The sequence below is a fragment of the Notolepis coatsorum genome (assembly GCF_963971535.1).
Source record: "Notolepis coatsorum genome assembly, chromosome: 15".
NCBI classification, from domain to species: domain Eukaryota; kingdom Metazoa; phylum Chordata; class Actinopteri; order Aulopiformes; family Paralepididae; genus Notolepis; species Notolepis coatsorum.
Window position 1 is genome coordinate 83,240,573 of NC_140179.1, and position 17,862 is coordinate 83,258,434.

The 17,862-nt window shown below is 46.5% G+C and overlaps 1 pseudogene across 1 annotated transcript in view; it reads right to left on the bottom strand.

Moving 5' to 3' along the window:
* Nucleotides 1-17,862, bottom strand: part of LOC311242116 (receptor-type tyrosine-protein phosphatase beta-like) — a 119,090-nt pseudogene that overhangs the window by 57,324 nt on the left and 43,904 nt on the right. Inside the window, exons 7-9 of the transcript XR_014620995.1 lie at nucleotides 7,579-7,842; nucleotides 7,064-7,181; nucleotides 5,289-5,434 (exon numbers count right to left, since the gene is read on the bottom strand). The product of XR_014620995.1 is annotated as a receptor-type tyrosine-protein phosphatase beta-like (transcript). The remainder of the gene's footprint in view (nucleotides 1-5,288; nucleotides 5,435-7,063; nucleotides 7,182-7,578; nucleotides 7,843-17,862) is intronic.

Below are 17,862 nucleotides of genomic sequence, written 5' to 3' on the forward strand. Positions count from 1 at the left end.
AACACTTCATCAACATACTGTAGAACAACACACCAGAGATCTTCAACACTTCATCAACATACTGTAGAACAACACACCAGAGATCTTCAACACTTCATCAACAGAGATCTTCAACACATCCACTGTTGATCAACAGATCAACCACATAGGTCACAACGATTACATAGATCACAGAGGCCACATAGATCACAGATCACATACATCACAGAGATCACAGAGACACAGGAGAGAAAGTTCTTCTGGTGGGATCTGATCCCAGGCCAGCAAGGGGACATGTGGTTCTAGAGACACAGGAGAGAAGGTTCTTCTGGTGGGATCTGATCCCAAGCCAGCAAGGGGACATGTGGTTCTAGAGACACAGGAGAGAAGGTTCTTCTGGTGGGATCTGATCCCAAGCCAGCAAGGGGACATGTGGTTCTAGAGACACAGGAGAGAAGGTTCTTCTGGTGGGATCTGATCCCAGGCCAGCAGGGGTACATGTGGTTCTAGAGACACAGGAGAGAAAGTTCTTCTGGTGGGATCTGATCCCAAGCCAGCAAGGGGACATGTGGTTCTAGAGACACAGGAGAGAAAGTTCTTCTGGTGGGATCTGATCCCAAGCCAGCAAGGGGACATGACATCATCCTGTAAAAAGTTAGAATATCACTAGATTTGACAACATCCAGTCCTCTGTGACCCCTGTCGGGATGAGAGGTCAGGTGACATGCCTTGGCCTATAAGAAGTTATATGGGAGCAATGTCTGTTTTATATACTGCTAACTTGATGTCAACACAAAACACACACACACACACACACACACACACACACACACACACACACACACACACACACACACACACACACACACACACACACACACACACACACACACACACACACACACACACACACACACACACACACACACACACACACACACACACACACACACACACACACACACACACACACACACACACACACACACACACACACACACACACACACACACACACACACACACACACACGCACACACACTGGGACCGCCCTGGCTTCAATCAGGTCTACAAATAACCTATTCTGTGGAATACAATAGGTACTCTAGACAGGAAGATGTGTGTGTGTGTGTGTGTGTGTGTGTGTGTGTGTGTGTGTGTGTGTGTGTGTGTGTGTGTGTGTGTGTGTGTGTGTGTGTGTGTGTGTGTGTGTGAGAGAGAGCTAGAGTGTGCGTGTGTGTGTGTGTGTGTGTGTGTGTGTGTGTGTGTGTGTGTGTGTGTGTGTGTGTGTGTGTGTGTGTGTGTGTGTGTGTGTGTGTGTGTGTGTGTGTGTGTGTGTGTGTGTGTGTGTGTGAAATAGGAAGTGTGTGAGTGGGGGGTTCTGGGGGGGTCATTGTGTTTGGGGTCTAGAAACATTCCAACCGGTCCCTTGTCAGAACGCCGGGGGCCCAAACCCTGATGTTATCACACAATACAAGCCTCAGGACCGCTGTTCTCACTGCTGTGTGTGTGTGTGTGTGTGTGTGTGTGTGTGTGTGTGTGTGTGTGTGTGTGTGTGTGTGTGTGTGTATGAGCAGGGGGCCGTCTTAAACAAGTATGTGATGCCAGTAACTAGTTACTAAGTAACTAGTTACTCTAATCTGATTACTTTTTTTCAGTAAATAGTAATCTAACTTGTTACTTTTTACAAGCCAGTAATCTGATTACAGTTACTTTTCCAAGTGGCTGTGCGTTACTATTTAGTTACTATCTCATAATTTACCCATAATGATAAGCCTAATTTGAGAGAATAACAAACTATAATACCATGTTTTATATTACACAACGGTTTTACAATTTAATTTTTTATTAAAATTATATTCTATAAATGTTCTATTTTATTTATTTTGGGAACCACTGTCCTAGAGTGCCTGAGCAGTGGACAGCTGTGACCTTATATGGCCTGATGGCTGATGACGTCTCATGATGACCTGTCTGAGCAGCCAATCATGATTTATGACATTATGCACTTTCAATAAAACATTACTAAAAAAAAAAAACTGTTGTCATTCTTATGTTGTGGCAGTAGCAGGGGGGACGACGACGACTTCGTAACCTAGTTACTTTCAAAGTAACTAAGTTACTTTGATAATCAAGTAATCAGTAAAGTAACTAGATACCTTTTTAAAGGAGTAATCAGTAATCAGATTATTTGTAATCTGTGGCATCACTGCTTACGCAACTACTTACAGAACCATCAACAATGCTCTCTGTCCACGGGTTCGACTGACAGCCTATAAAGCAGTGGCTCTCAAACACATGAACATGTGTTTCATGTCGAGGACTGATGTGTAACAAGCTGTTGACGATCTGAGATCTTTGTCTCAGGGACCCCAATCTGAGGAGATCTTTGTCCCTGGGGGACGCCCATCTGAGAAGATAGTTGTCTCAGGGACGTCCATCTGAGAAGATAGTTGTCACGTCTTTCTTCTATTATCTTGTCTGTACCTCCCCTCCCCCCTCCCCCTGTGCCGCCCACATTATTTCCCCAAGGGGATATAATTGTTAGACTAGAAGAAGTCTTTATTTGTCATGCAGTTTAACACACACACACGCACGAGATGGGCGACCCACAGGAACACACACACACATGCACTGAGTCGCTGATGAAATGTCTCTCTGCACTTTTCCCATCCTGTTGTCCTTCCCCACATGGGCAGCCGGGAGCAGATAGGGCGTCAACGTGAGCCGCGCCCCGGGGACCAATCCAAGTGCTCCTGTCCGTCTTCGTCAAGGACGCCACAGTGTTAGCGATCTGTTGTTGTGCATGTTTTTCCATTGGGTTTATCTTATCGGGGGGGAAACCCTTGCGAGCACGGGGAGAACATGCAAACTCCACACAGAAAGGCCCGGGAGATACCCCACCTGGGTAACTGGCATCATGGAAACCTGGTCCCCAAGCGGAAATCGAACCCTGGACCTTCTGGCTGTGAGGCGACTGTGTTAACCACTACACCACCGTGCCGCCGTCTCCTTACGTTGATCAATACAGGGATATCTTATCTTATCTTACATATGAATTAGCCCAGAATTCCAATGTTCCTCCTGGCGGTGGGGAGATAACAGTTAACAGAGATAACACAATACATTATTAATGGAATTAAAATATTCACAATTTCGCTGGGGACCCCTCGGAAGTCCCTCACGGACCCTGGTTTGAGAACCAATGTCCTAAAGGACCAAGACAGGCACAGAGGGGGAGAGGGGGGAGAGTTCAACATCTAACCACGATGGACCACTTTTTGGGGTGTTTGTCCTCAAGTGCAGAGTGGCGTCACTCACAGAGTAGACCTTTCTTTCCAGGAAAACAATAGAGTTCTTTAGACGAAAAATAAAAAGGAAATGATTCTAGTGATTTTAGAACTAGGTGCAGACAAAATGGGTGAAATGGAGGAAAGAAATTTTTTATTTCATGGAATCTTGAAGTGCTTTTCTATGAAGATGTCAATTTGTCAATGGGTGGAAAAAAGCTTTGGAAACTCTTATCTTACTGTAATAATAGGTGCGTCAGTTGTCTTACTGTGAATATGTGTGTGTGTGTCAGTCCTCTCACTGTGGACATATGTAGGTGTGACAGTTGTCTTACTGTAGACAAATGTAGGAGTGTCAGTCCTCCCATTGTGGACATACTGTATGTAGGTGTGTAAGTTGTCTTACTGTGGACATATGTAGGTGTGTGAGTTGTCTTACTGTGGACATACTGTATGTACAGTAGATATGTCAGTTGTCTTAAGGCCTCTACATGCTACAGCAACTTCAAAGCAACTTCAACACAACATCAGCGCGATTTCAACGCGGTTGTTGCATAGGGTCTTGTAGACTGTGTTGCGAGGACGTTGCGTACATGTCCCCCAAATCTAACCTAAACAACCGTTGCGTTGATATTGCGTAGCAGTGATTGGTTGGTTAGCGAATGGGGGCGGGGCTGTCATAGAATAATATTAGTCCCGCAGAGAATAACATCCTCCATTGTTGTAGCCAGCGTTGACGCTAAATAATTAGCGTCACATAGCTGGCCTTTTTCTGAAAACCCAAGCACATATTGTTCCATAGCATACGCCTTCAGTTGATCATGACAAATCCTCTCTTACCTTGACGATTAAAAAGCCTCCATAATTTAGTAAATAAAGCTGTAGCCAGCCAGCTAGCATTGGTGCTATTCAAAATGCTATCCACATTAGCTACATAGCTAACCAACTAAATACAATGGTATCCTGAGGTAACGTTAAATACAACGTTTGCTGGTCGAAATGACTGGACACACACAGGGACAAGTTAAACATCAATCAATTAATTTATTCCAACAGGTAGTTTGAGCTGCATGTTGTGAACCGAGGTCTTTCTCTCCTCTCCATTGGAAACTAATGACGGGCGACAGAAGTTAAGCTGCTAGCAACAGACACTATAACACTTCCGGTCGGGGGATTTCAAAATAAAAGAGTGACGTCTAAAAGCACCGGAAATACGTTTATTTTGTACATTATCTAACGTTAACACGAATCTAAACTAACTTTAGTTAAACTAACTTTGCACGTCGATGTTGCAGAAGCATAAAGGCAGAGTGTCTACAACACCGTTGCTTTGTCGATGTTGTGGTGCAGTTGCTTTGAAGTTTCTGTAGCATGCAGAGGCCTTTACTGTGGATATATGTAGGTGTGTCAGTTGTCTTACTACACACATACTACTACACATTCTACACACATAGGTGTGTCAGTGCACTACGAGGCGGTTTTCCTGGGAACAGGAAAAGACTTTCATTAAGGCGGTAAAAAAAACATCGGTCTGTTTTGGAAAAATATTCTCAACACAATGAGAGTCTGCTGCTGTAGGTGTCAATCAAACAGTCTTACATAAGAGGCTACATCCTGAGGGAAACAGAGATGTAACTGCCTTTAGGGTTAGGGTTATGGTTATGGTTAAGGTTAGGGGTTAGGACGGTTTATGGTTAGGGGTTAGGGTTATGGTTAGGGAAACAGAGAGGTAGCTACATGGGTCTGGGTTATGGTTATGGTTATGGTTATGGTTAGGGTTAGGGTTAGGGGGTTTGGTTTAGGGTTATTGTTAGGGGGTTAGGTTTAGGGTGTTAGGGTTTCCCCTGCCTTTTGAACCCTCCCTCTTTCTTGAGGTTGTGCAATCTTAAGGGGAAAATCCATCCTAAAATAGAATTCACACAAACACTGTTATTCTCTCCGTAAGTTGAACACCAGAGAGACAAGGCTCAATAAATAAATAAATAAAAAAAAACAAGTCAGTCAGTCTGTCTGTGTTTACCAGTTCTTCCCTCCAGTATGGTAGATTTGGAGCGGGTTCCACCGCTAGCAGTGATGACCTCCAGCCTGTAGAGGGCACCGGGTGTCAGTGCGAACAGCAGGAGAGACGACAGGTTGGCGGGAACGCTGTGGTTCTGCACTAAAAGGCTAAGGAACAGAGGAACACAGTTAGAACAGCCCGATATTGCTTAAAATGTGTAACATGTATGTAACATGTAACATAATGTACATATTCAAAAAGATTTAACTCTTAAGTTCCCCTGCTGGGGATGGAACTCTAACCTTAAAGGAAAACTCCAACATTTTGGGAAATTAGCTTATTTAACATCTTCCCTGGAGTTAGACAAGAAGATACATACCTTTTTTGTCTCTCTGCATGCATTAGGCTTAGGGAACAGCCGCTCCGTTAGCGTAGCTTAGCTTCATCACTGGAAGTTGGGGGGGGGGCAATAGCCTGACGTTCCCTACAGGGTCTTACAGTCACCAAATACACTCCAAATACAACTCCAAAACGTTCCTGTAAACATGTTGTGACCTGTGTATTTACCACGTGGAGAAATAAAAAATAATTGAATTCGACAATTACGTTTTTTAAGCAGATATACTCTGAACAATTTTTTGCCTAAGCACTCGTCTCTGGGCGCAGTGATTTCAGTGCTACTTCCTAACGTGATGCCGTGTTTGTTTACATTCTCATTTCATTCAAATGATCCGAACCGATTGAAGTTAGTTTAGGTTTGTGTTAACGTTAGATAATGTACAAAATAAACGTTTTCCGCTGCTATAGACGTCGCTCTTTTATTTTGAAAACCCAGAAAGGAAGTCATTATATTTGCTTTACTGACCGTCCGGGTCTGTGTTAGCTCCGGTTAGCTCCGTGCAGTAGTTAGTATTATATTATCAATACCAACCATTGGATTACTGTTTTCTAAATTGGGGAGGCTTTTAATTGTCAAGGTAAGAGGATTTTAAGTCATGGTATCCATAAACTTCAATCGGTTCGGATCATTTGAATGAAATGAGAATGTAAACAAACACGGCGTCACGTTAGAAAGTAGCACTGAAATCACTGCGCCCAGAGACGAGTGCTTAGGCAAAAAATAGTTCCGAGTATATCTGCTTAGAAAACGTAATTGTCGAATTCAATAATTTTTTATTTCTCCACGTGGTAAATACACAGGTCACAACATGTTTACAGGAACGTTTTGGAGTTGTATTTGGAGTGTATTTGGTGACTGTAAGACCCTGTAGGGAACGTCAGGCTATTGCCCCCCCCCCACTTCCAGTGATGAAGCTAAGCTACGCTAACGGAGCGGCTGTTCCCTAAGCCTAATGCATGCACAGAGACAAAAAAGGTATGTATCTTCTTGTCTAACTCCAGGGAAGATGTTAAATAAGCTAATTTCCCAAAATGTTGGAGTTTTCCTTTAACACTAACTTTATGTCTTACCCATAACTGTGAATGTTAAAACTAACCTTAACTCCAACTATAATCATAGTTAGACAGTGGTTATTATAATGATTGTTGGTTCAACTCCTGGTTGCTGCATTTGTTTATGACTTTTGCAATACAATATGTAAAATATATTACTTATGGCTATATCATAACATTATGTACCTTTTTTTCCTGTGATGGATTAGTAATTTACGTTTCCTGACGAGACCAACTATTTTCGTACCTTTCCTGTGGCACACTGTACTATTACAACAAAGTAATTTCCCCACAGGGACAATAAAGTCCTTATCTTATAATAATATTAGTAATAGTTTACCAACCTGCCGTGCTTCACTATCAGTGAGTATGAGTCCAGGTCTCCGGGCGGTTTTTCCCATGATGCCTGGAGGCTGTCCACTCCCTTATTGGTCAGACTGATGCTACGCAGCGCCATGGGAACTGTGGTACACACACACACACACACACACACACACACACACACACGCACACGCACACGCACACGCACACGCACACGCACACGCACACACGCACACGCACACACACACACACACACACACCCACACACACACACACACACACACACACACACACACACTAGTGCTATCAGATCATGATCAGTGTTAAAATGCCTCCATTATGGTTTAATATGGACTGTCCACCTCTATTAGCCTGGGGACTATAACACACACACACACACACACACACACACACACACGCACACGCACACGCACGCGCACGCACACACACACACACACACACACACACACACACACACACACACACACACACACACACACACACACACACACACACACACACACACACACAGTCCTACCTGTCCGCCCCTGCACGGAGGCGGAGCTGTTAAACGGTCCGGCCGTCGTCGTCACGGTGATAAGGTACAGCCGCCCGGGCGTGAGTACGTTGAACGTGCACTCTCGCATGTTAGGCTCCACCTCCCTGGTGTCCACGGTGCCGTTACCGTGGCGAATCTCCAGGAAGTAGCCGTCACGTGACGCAGAGGGGGAGTGGCTCCACATGGCGCTGAGGGAGGTCTCGTCTGAGTGACGGATGTGGAGGTCCAACACGGGGCCAGGAGCTGGAGAGGGGGAGGGACTTAAAATTATGCTTCAAACTCTTTGGGAAGCTACCAAGAAAAGTGTGCAGATAGCATGCAGTGCCACGGAGCTGTTCTAAAAAGAGTAACATACCATACTGTACCATATAAACTCTGAACTCTGACTCCATTGCCTATACCCTAGGGCACAGGTCGGCAATAGGCGGCCGGTGGGCCGAAATTGGCCCGCCAGCAATACTATCTGGCCCCTCAGATTATTATTATTATATATTTTTTACCAACTACGCTAGGCTATATGTTAGCTATAACGTCCAAATAGAGAAACTACCACCACCTAAAGAATGCTTATTATTATTATTAGGCCTACCGATATTATCGGCCGATATCGGCATTCAAATGTGATATCGGAAAATATCGGTATCGGTTTTCAATTTTTTTTTTCATTTCTATAACCTTTATTTACCCAGGCAAGCAAGTAAGAACAAATTCTGATTTTATTTATTGTCAAAAGTATGCATAATGTTGTGTTAATTCCACAACAAGAGGTATGTAATGTTAATTACCTGAAATTATTCCATTTTTTGGGGGGAAACCCTACATATATCGGTATCGGTTGATATCGGTATCGGAAATTAAGAGTTGGACAATATCGGTATATCGGTATCGGTAAAAAAGCCAATATCGAGCATCCCTACTTATTATTATTTTTTTATTGATATTTTTCCCCCTCCTTTTTCCTCCGATTTTCTCCCATCCCAATGTTAGTCGTTATGCCAATTCCCAATCCCCTTCCTGGTCGCTGCGCACTTACCCCCCACAGTCGGTCTGGGAGAGTGGAGGCTATCACGTGCTTCCTCCGACACACGTCTAGCCAATCAACCGCTTCTTTTCACCTGGCAGCGCGGACTCTCACTGAGAGGGTGTAACGTGTGGAAGGATCACACTACCCCCCTTAGATCCTATCCGCGCTGAGCAGGCGCCCCGACCGAACTGTAGGAGTCACTGTTTACAACGACCCGGACCCACCCCGCCACCTTTCCCACCCTCTAATACTGCCAATTGTATTAGTGTGAACGGCCAGCCAAGCTGGTGACAACTTGGTGACGAACGCAATCTCCGCTACGCCACCTGACCGCCACATGGGGTAGAACACATAGTAGCATACTACAAAAACCTAGGGGTCCACAAAGACGACTTCAAACTTGAAATGGTAACAACCGATGAGGTACTCAAAAAATTGAGCGCCCTCCAACCTAACAAGGCCACTGGCCATGACAACATCCCCTCCAAATTCCTCAGAGACGCAGCAGCCGCCATCACCCCAGTCATCACACACATAATAAACCTCTCTATAAAACAGGGGCACGTCCCCAAGGACTTCAAAATTGCGAGAGTGACCCCTCTACACAAAAAGGGCAGCAAATTAGACCCAGGCAACTACCGCCCTGTTTCTATTCTTACCTCCATCTCGAAAGTCATGGAGAAAATAGTCTACGAACAGGTCGAAAAGTACCTGGCGGAAAAAAACCTAATCTACGAATTCCAATCTGGCTTCAGAACGTCCCACTCCACTGACACATGCCTCCTCTATTTGAACGACCACATCAAACAAGAGGTGGACGCTGGCAAATACTGCGGCATGGTCATGCTGGACCTACAAAAGGCCTTCGACACTGTCAATCACTCCATTCTAATGGACAAGCTAAAAGCAATTGGTTTTGATAGCCTATCAGTGAGCTGGATGCAATCCTACCTGGAGGGGAGAGAACAGATGGTAGAGGTAAACGGTACTCTATCCCCCCCCCTCACAGTGAGCTGTGGTGTTCCACAAGGAAGCATACTAGGACCGCTACTCTTCCTAATTTATGCAAATGACATGTCGTCAGCCTGTGACTGCAACTTGTTCCTGTTTGCGGACGACTCAGCCCTGCTGGTCTCTGACAAGAACAAATTGCAGGTTGAAAAAACCCTCAGCACGGAACTAGGCAAAATCTGCATATGGCTCGCTGATAACAAACTATCATTACACATGGGCAAAACAGAGTCCATTCTCTTCGGTTCAAATAACAAACTCAGCAAGACCGACGGCTTCTCAGTTACAGTGGGTGACAATATTGTCACAAGGAAAGACGAAATTACCTACCTGGGTTCCATCCTAGAGGCAAATCTTTCCTGTGACAAAATGGCATCCAATGTAATAAAAAAAGTCAACCAACGAACTAGATTCTTGTACCGGATCTCCTCTCTGGTAAACAAGAATACCCTGAGGACTCTGGCAGGAGCACTCATTCAAGGGTACTATGACTATGCGTGCACCTCATGGTACCAAAGCACCTCAAAGGCGCTTAAAACAAAATTACAAACATCACAAAACAAACTGGTCAGACTACTACTTGACCTGAACCCCAGAACCCACCTCACCCCTGCCCACTTTGCCAACCTAGGATGGCTTAGAGTAGACGACAGAGTACAGCAACTTGCAATGGGCCTGGTCTACAAGATACACTATACGACCGGGATGCCCATGTACATGTCAAAATACTTCCCAAAGGTCAGTGAATACCACAACCACTACACCAGAGGAAGCTCAACAAATCATGTTAAACCCAGATTCGGCTCAAACAAGGGACTAAACACGTTTCGCAATTATGCCACAACAATGTGGAACGCCCTACCCAAAGCTGTAAAGGAATGTGAATCCCTGCCCACATTCAAAACCGCCCTTAAAGAGCACCTACGGGAGGCTGCAATTCGAAACTGGCCACCGTAAATGCCCAAAACCCCCACCACCTCCTAATAGACAGTCTCCTCCCCACCGCATGTATATATTCCCTCCCCGCCGTATGTATATTCCCCTCCCACCCACCCACCCCCTCCTAATGTACAGTCCCCTCCCCATCATATGTATATACTCTGTCAGGATCTAGGGGTAACAGTACTGTATATTTGAATACCGCCTATGTCACAAATGTATCAGTACTAAATACCTATATGTCCCTATGCCATAAATGTCATGTATGTTATGTATGTCATAAATGTCTATATGAATTGAAAATGGGGGACCCTGATGGAAACAAGACAAACGTCTTTCTCAGGTCTGCATCCCCTTAACAATTGTATGTATTGAGCCGTACTGTATTGTACCCATTCTGCAATCTGTTAAATAAAGTTTTCATTCATTCATTCATTCATCCCTACTTATTATACTTTGTTTTATCCATGTTGAGAGTGAATAACAGGTAGGCAGCGAGGTGCAATGTAGCGCTTGCTCAACATGAAAAAAGTCGGTGGACAGCGCCTGGTGCTGAAATAACAAACAAGCCAGTGTGGTGTGAAATTAAAACACCAGTTCAGTAAGTCATTCAAACTTTATCTTTACTTATATGACTGATGGCACCACACATGTGAACAGTAACAATGCAATTAAACTGAAGTCAAATCAGAGCAAAAAAAGCTGAATCTGCTTCAAGAAGATGCGCTACATTAGGTATATAAGGAATTACAACAAGACATTTATTAACTAAATAAAAAATATAATTAGGCTTTTAACCCTCTAAAGCCGGGCGCAACACTAGACATGTTTTGTAAAACATTAAATATCTTTGGATTTGTTTGTGATAAAGACTTGCTTTATTGTATCGATTGTCATCTAAAAATTGTGTGCATCTCTCAGAGAATGCGCAGATGTAAAGCATAGAATCTTGAAATATCTAGATTGGTTGTTTTCTGTGGACTGTATCTAATCCGCTGTATCTATCCATTTATCATATATCTATGTCTGTCACTATAGCCAATGGAAATGCTAGAAATGGTCAAGTGGACTGGGAGAACCAATGGAAAATTCCTATTGTTTCTCACTAGTCCAGTGTGCTCCACAGAAAGGGCTGTCAGATAGACGGGCTGGTTGCGCGTAATGTAAGATAGACCGATAAGAGAGAGGCGCTTGTCTCTGGTTTTATAATAAAATGGCAAAAAGACAAAGGTATAATGTTCAGTGCAAATGTGTATGTCGTTTACAGTTTATTAGGCCACCTATGCAGCTAGTTTATTTTGTCCATTATCTGCCTCTGCCACAAATGTATGTATTTTTTTTTTTAAACTTCATTTTTTAGCGTTTATCGCTTTTCTGGTCAAGCATGACCGACAGATGCAGGGTGAAACGGGAGGGAGAACAGGGGAAGACATTCGGCAAATGACGGCGGGTCCGGGAATCGAACTCGGAGTCAACCAGATCTGTGACGCAGCACGGTATTCCCCGACGCCTTCGCGTCGAGGTACATGGTGAGCTACTGGAGCTCCCCACAAATGTATGTCTTAGTTATAAGGTGGTTAGTCACAGAGTTAAAATGTTTTCACTATCAATATATTAAATTAGCCATTGTTTTTGTTTCCGGCCCCCCATACAATGGCTTGGAAAAAATTTGGCCCTCGGCCAAACTTAATTGCCTACCCCGTCTAGGGGCTCTGTTACCCAGACTGTATGGACTTTAAACCCTGTTGCCTATACTCAATTTATACCTACCTACTGTTTTCACTGTCTACAACTACCCTACACTGTAATCATAGCAATCCTAACTGTAACTGAGGGGTACAATTCCCTGACTGTATTGATAAGTATGGTATCATTAAACCACTACCGCTTTATGTACTTTAATTACTGGCCATACAGTACATGATATATAAATATGATGAACACTTCCCACAATGAATCGGTTCCACACAAAGGTGTAATCAAGTATTTATTGCAGCAAAAGGTACATAATATACTTCTCTGTATTTTACTTTGGATGCGCTTATAAGGCAAAGGAATGTGCGTAGGCAAATCAATAACGAATGTCCATTCTCTGGTTACGCAGGAGGTAATTATACAACCTGAATCTTAGGGAATTATATCTATGGTACACTAGTAATATATAGCGGGAGATACTGGAAGGGTCCCCCCGGTTGTAAGCCAGCAGGGGTAGAGGATCTGTCGGTAGTAGAGAGTCTGGTCAACGATGACTAAGGAGACTCCAAGTACAGGAGACGGTGCAATAGTCTCTTGATCCACAGACGAATACAGCTGTTCTCCGTAGACTGTAGCTCCACAGTGAAGAAAGCTAGCCGGCCTCAGGCTCTCTGAGGCGCAGACTCGACTGGTCTCCTCACAGGGTAAATCCAACACGTGTAGGCGTCGGCGATTCTCCGCTCCATAAATCACAGGACCAAAACAAATATAATCCAGCCGCAAAGGGCTATGTAGTCGTCGGGTAGATTAATCCAGTGTACATGTCCACACGGTTCTTGTCTAGGTCTCCTCGGGTGAAAGCGCCATGAAAGCAGCCCAGCCTGGATAAGCACTCTAGCTGATACGAGGAAGCGTTGGTGATGCTGGTCACTGTAGAACTTTAGCCGCACGATACACTATACACAAATAGACTATTACTGACTTAATAGAAATATGTCGCACTCGACGGTATAGCGCCAAACTCTGACAATTCAGTTATTAATTCGCACGCGGTCTCAATGCTCTATTTGGGGCCAAACAGGCCATACTTCACCGCACGGAGTATCGTGGGTGAGGCTTCAACTTATTGGGTAACTCTACTTCTGTATTCACCTGCGCCATATTTATATGCACAGTGAACAATCTAGTGCCAACCTCATTTCTGTCTCGTATCCCTGGGCAAGGCCGGGCATGTACAGACATGTCTTGACGGTGGCTTTGAACCTGACTCTGGAGGCACGGCCCCGGCGCCTGTGGACCGCTGTCCAATAGGAGAATGAAATACCATGGTCTGCACTAGGCTAAAGGGATATTCCGTGTATATGTACAAGGAATATACAAGGGATATCAAACGATATACAAATACTATGCAATATATATCAATCAATAAATATATATATTCGGTTTAATCTGATCCTTTGTAACAGCCGCCTCCTAATTAATCCCACCTAATTAGCTAAGCAGAGACAGATTAACCGCACTGTCCACTACTCAATGTCTGTTGTGAGGGGTCGGGCAGTTCACAAAGTCATGGGGTCATGGTCGTCATCGATAGTATCGGGGAGCCTTGGCAGTTCTATTAGCCTCGCCACGGGTCGGGTGTAGATCCGTCCTTGGACGAGCACTTCGGCTGCTCGGACCTTTCCGTCGGCACCGGTGATCACTTTGCTTACGCGGCCAGCCGGCCACATAGCTCGGGGTAGTGACTGGTCGATAATCATGACGACTGTTCCTTCTGTCAAATTGTCTCTCTCTTTCACCCATTTCTGGCGGGTCTGTAGAGACGGTAGATAGTGGAGTAGGAAGCTGTTCCAAAACTTGTCAGCCATTCTTCGGCCGTTCGCTTCTTCAGGCCTGTACATTGTCTGTGGTAGCGCGGGGTCCAGCCGCCCCATCAAGAGTGTGTTGGGGGTGACTGGGTCGACATCTGCTACATCACTTGAGACGTAACCGAGGGGCTTTGAGTTCAATACTCCCTCGATCTCCGTGAGGACTGTCATTAGGACTTCTTCCGCCACGGTCTGGGCCCCAAGCACGGCGTACAGGGCTGTCTTTATTGAACGTACTTCTCGTTCCCAAGTTCCACCGAAGTGAGGTGCGTTCGGGGGATTAAACTGGAAGTCAATCTGGGATGGAGCGAGGTGGGTCTTAAGTTCTGGGCCCATAGCTTGGAAGCTCTCTCTCCGCTCTCTTTCTCCGCCTTTGAAGTTTGTCCCGTGATCAGACAATAATATAGACGGTTTGCCTTTCCGCGATGTGAATCTTCGGAAGGCCATAAGGAATGAGTCTGTGCTCATGGTTGGAAGGAGTTCTATATGCATCGCTCGGGTGGTCATGCATTTGAATACAATACCCCACCGCTTCTCGGTTCCTCTTCCTTTCTTTATATACAGCGGGCCGAAACAGTCCATACCGGTGGAGTGAAAAGGCTTGTCGCCGAGTCGGAGGCGACAGGGAGGTAGGTCAGCCATCCGGGGTATACTGGGCTGCGCTCGCCACTTACGACAGTCTAGACAGGTTCGCTGGAAGCGCCGCACTGCTTCTCTCCCTTGCAGTATCCAATAACGACGTCTGATCTCCGCGAAGACTCTCTCTGCCCCGGCGTGATGCACATCCTCGTCGTATTTCTTTATGATCAGCTCTGTGACCTTGTGTCGGCTGTTTAAGACTATCGGGTACTTGACGTCATCCGGTAAGTCTGGAGCTCTCCGCAGACGACCACCCACTCTGATGAGACCATGGGCGTCGCTCTCGGGGGCTAGGTGGAGCAGTCTGCTGTCTGATGGGACGGGCTTTGCTCCCTGTAGACAGTCTAGCTCATCGGGGAACGAGTCTCTCTGGGCTCGTTGTAGTAGAAGAAGTTCTGCTTCTTCATAGTCAGCTGCTGTAATGTCAGTAGTGAGCTGAACCTCTGGGTGGTGCCACAGGAATGTCTTTAGCTGCGCACTCTCTAGGGTGAGGCAATCGTCTATGTCGGGGTCTGTGGAGACGAGTGTGTTCAATCCACAGAACATAGATTTCTTGTTTTCGGCCTCCTCTTTACTCGCTTCCCGTGGGGTGGGTGTAGGCCACTCTTCTTCCGGGAGCTTGAGGAACTCTGGCCCGTCACTGTATAGGTTGTGACGGGTGAGGTCATCCAGGGACATTCCCCGGGTGATGACGTCAGCTGGGTTGTGTTTTGTGTCCACATACCTCCAGCTTGCTACTTCTGTTAAATCTTGAATCTCTGTGACTCTGACTCCCACGAAGACCTTGTATCTGCACGAATCAGACCGGATCCATGTGAGTACTGTCGTGGAGTCTGACCACAAGATTGTTCTTTACACCGGAATGGTGAGTTCACGTTGGATTAACGTGGCGAGTTGCGCTCCTGCTAGGGCTGCGCAGAGCTCTAGACGCGGGATAGATTGTTGCTTTCGTGGGGCTATTCTTGAGCGAGCCAGGATGAAAGCAGTATGTATTTCTCCTCCCTCCTCTCGGGCACGCAAGTAGGCCACCGAACCGTAGGCTACTTCGGAGGCGTCGCTGAAGACGTGCAGGTCCATCTGGCACGTCTCCGGCCTCACTGTGGGTGGGAAGTAGCTGCGGCGTATGTTGACACCTGGGAGTGAGCTGAGTTCCGTCTCCCACTCTCTCCATGTGGATGCAAGGTGTTCGGGTATGGGGTCGTCCCAGCCCTGGTCCTTGTCCCATAACGCTCTTACAATCATCTTTGCCCTGGTGGTGTAAGGTAGAATACATCCCAACGGGTCATATTGTCTGGCGAGTGTTCTGTATACACTCCGACTGGTGGTCGGTAGTGCAGTCGACCTTCCCTGCTCCTTGGTCAGGGGTGTGTGTTTATAATGGAGCGAGTCTGTTTTGAAGCGCCAGACTAGTCCTAATGTCATTTCTTGGGCTTCTCCTGGGATGGTCGCCATCCAGGTCTCGCTGCTTGCTGCCTTGTCCTCGGGGGAGAGGCTGCGCAATACTTGCGGGTCGCTGCTGGCCCACTGCCTGAGATCAAAGCCGCCTTTGATCAGGGAGGCGCGGAGCTTGAGTAGAAGGGCCTCGGCTTCTTCTGGCGTCGAGACGCTTTGCAGACAGTTGTCCACGTAGAAACTATTTCCTACACTTTGTCGGACCTCTTCATCAGCTGCTGGGTCCTCTGCGACGTGTTTTTGCAGTGCAAACGTAGCACAGCATGGGCTGCATGTGGTTCCGAAAGGGAGGACTTCCCATTGATAGATGGCTGGTTGCTCATCCCCGATCCTCTCTCTCCATAGGAACCGCAGCAGGGGCTTGTCCTCCTCCACTAGTCTCACCTGCAGGAACATCCCTTTGATGACGCCGCTGATGGCCACCTTGTCTTGGCGGAAACGTAGTAACACGCCTAGTAGAGAGGGGCCGAGTGTTGGGCCGGGCAAGAGCTCTTTATTCAGATTTTGTGATCCGATGTGGTAGCTGCAGTTGAACACAATACGATCCTTGCCGTTGTGGTGGACTTTGTGGTGCGGCACGTACCATGATTCGGTCGTCTGATCGGCCTCTTTAATGTCAATTTTCTTTATGTGTCCCGCTGTGATTAGCTTGTTAATCTCAGCGCGGTACACCGTCTCTTGAGCGGGGTCTCTGGCTAGGCGCCGCTCTGTGTTCAATAGATACCGCTCCGTCGCTTCTTTTGGGGCGTGGAAGGTAGGCATACCCTCTCGCCTCAGGAGTGGAGTTGCGTATCTCATCACTCCGTTGACTTTGACTCTCTTTGTCCCCTGCTCGAGGAGGGCTATAGCGTAAATGTCTTCCTTGGAACGAATGTCTTTCTTTTCGTTCTTAAAGGGCATTGTCTCTAGTGTCCATAGCCTCTCGACATGCTGTAGGAGGGTGGTGTCTTCTTCTGTCACTCTGGAGTGGAGGCAGTTAGTGGCTGCTGTTCGGTTAAGAGACTTAGCGAGGGGGCCTTGTAATGTCCATCCTAGGCGGGTCTCGACTGCTGCAGGACAGCCTCTGGGCCCTGTGTGGACCCGGTCTATCGGGACGATGAGGTCTGCATGGTCGGAGCCTATCAGCAGGGTCGGGGTGGCACCGTCTATGAGCGGTATAGGTAGTTGACGCAGGTGCACATATTTATCCATCAGCTTGGCGATGGGGTAGGTGTACTGCGACAGGCCTATTTCTTGGCTGGTGAAAGCGTTAGTAATCCTATACCGTCTCTCTAGCTGCCCGTTTGCTGCGATAGTGAAGGAGACATTCTCGCCCTTTATCGTCTTTAGATCTCTTCTTATTGTCCGAATCGTCATCTGGTTTTCGCTCCCCCGCAGCCCCAGCTGGGCCGCAGCGGACGCGAGGAGAAGGGTCTTCTCTGACCCGTCGTCAAGGACGGCGTAAGTGTCCATGACCTTATCTTGGTAACTCAGTGTTACGCGGACCACCTTTAAGAGCACCCGGGCGCCCCCGCTGCTGGCGGGGTCAATGTACATAACACTTGCCTTTGTGCTGCTTGAGGGTGCAGGCTTTCTTCTGTTACTGTCGTGTAGGACATCTAGGTGGGCTCCGTCACACCGACTACACCTCTTCTT